Source organism: Gastrolobium bilobum, unplaced genomic scaffold (genome assembly GCF_033153095.1).
Source record: "Gastrolobium bilobum isolate Gb01-03AN ecotype WA unplaced genomic scaffold, APGP_CSIRO_Gbil_v1 utg53380, whole genome shotgun sequence".
NCBI classification, from domain to species: domain Eukaryota; kingdom Viridiplantae; phylum Streptophyta; class Magnoliopsida; order Fabales; family Fabaceae; genus Gastrolobium; species Gastrolobium bilobum.
In genome coordinates this window covers 365,644-367,500 of record NW_026897886.1, presented here as the reverse complement: position 1 = coordinate 367,500, position 1,857 = coordinate 365,644, and the positions used below count along the sequence as shown (strand labels likewise).

General features: G+C 47.7%; 1 non-coding gene across 1 annotated transcript; it reads right to left on the bottom strand.

Moving 5' to 3' along the window:
* Positions 1-1,785: 1,785 nt before the first annotated feature.
* Positions 1,786-1,857, bottom strand: TRNAG-GCC (transfer RNA glycine (anticodon GCC)). The gene has a single exon. It is a non-coding gene; the product is annotated as a tRNA-Gly (tRNA).

Here is a 1,857-nt window from a genome sequence, read left to right as displayed (position 1 = left end):
TCCCTTATTTAAAGGTAAGGACTGAAGGGAATAAAAAAGAAATAGAAAAAATCCCTTACCGGCCGACGGGACTCTACGTCTGGGTCTTATTCCATCTTAAACTCGGATTAGGAAGAGTGCCCTTGAACTACAGATCAATCATAATAAACAATACATAAAAAGAAATGGATTCTCCTGACTCTAACAAGTAAGCAAGTCAACTACCTGCCGGCGAGAAAAAGAAAAAAAGGCAAGGGGGAGATAGGGAAGAGGAGATTAAGGATAGTCACTCCGCTCCATAGATAGTGAACACAGATTCTTGTTTCATTTTCAATTCCTTTCGGGTCGAAAACGCGGGCTGCTGGTGGGGCTGTGCCCATTCTTTCTCCCTCTTCTTCCGCTTTACAACCGGAATAAGGAACCTTAGAATTCACCCTACCTGTCGATGAAAAAATAGGATTTGAGAGGAGTGAAGCTGCTTGACCGAATAGGGCAAGGAGTGAGAGCTAGCGGATCAGAAAGATTTTTATGGAATGTCCTACTCCTGCCCGAGCTTTCCGATCAACCAATCCCCTCTTTTAGGGACATCTCTTTGTTAGGTAGGGCCTGGGATCACTAATTAGTCGAATGAGCCCATCCCTCTGGCCTATCATTTATTGGTCGATCCGGCTGGCGGCTCCTGCATCTCCTGCGTCTCCATGGGGCCCCGTCATACAAGTTGCTAGGAGTCCCTCTAGTCGAATCAATAATCAATAGAAGTCCCAATAGAAGTTTACTGACCTGGCTCTTCCATCGACGATCTACTGTTCCCTCTTAGTTGCAGATGCCCATGCTTTGATTCGAAAGCCCCAGCCAGTGATGAATCCCCAGTAAGATCGGAGTCTTTCATTCCTCCTCCCTTCAGTCCAGTTTGAACCCGTCCCAGCAACGAACACCTTCCTACTGCAAGGTGAGGCTCTGCCCTTCCCCTAGAATCCACTCCGGGCTTTGAGGAATGGGAGCAGCTAGTCCAACTTCTGGAGCAGCCGAGATATTGAACAACGAACATTTGAGCAAGCTACCTTGCCTCACCCTGAGATGAGAGGGAAGGTCGATTTGACTCGAATCCTGGACCTGATCTTTAATCCTACACCGGTTAATGATGCGATGGGAGAAGTTTTTTTTTTCATTTTTTTCATCAATGCTGGCCCAGTCGAGGCTCGTCCATGCCCAATCCCAATGGACAAACCTCTGATCCGCCCCCAGCTCTATAATCCACCCGCCTTCCCCAGTCCCTGAAAGCCCTCCTATTATCCTTGGCCTAGCCCTCTTTCTCAACTCGAGTCTTAAGTTCAGCGGCTTTCATCATTGACGAACACCTGCGCTAATAAGACAAAGAAGTGGGGAGTCTATGCCTTTTCATAAAACGAAAAGCTTTCAGTCCTTGAATGAATCAGTAACAACGAATTCGTGGAATGAGGGATCAAGAAACGGATAGGGAGGGGAATGGCCTTTCCATTATTGGTGGACCTTCCCTTGAATGGAACCGGTCACGGAGCTCTCCATTGAGTTGTTTAGGTTCTGGAATTCCATATCTAGTTGGGGGTTTCGGTTCGAAGGTTATAAAATGTGGTGCGGGTTCATCTCTCTCGACCAGTTCAGGTTCAAGGGAAGGGTGATCGAGGGGACCCATACTTTAGATATCTTTCTTCTCTATGGCGGGAGGTTTCTTTCGTATCAAGAGTGTGTTGGGGAGGCCAGGGAAAGACGGATTGGATCGAGAGGCGATGCCTACTCTACTCGTTACCACTAAACGACGAAGCCAAGAGCGGAAGGAGGGACTTGAACCCTCAACCTCAGCCTTGGCAAGGCTATGCTCTACCATTAAGCTATTTCCGC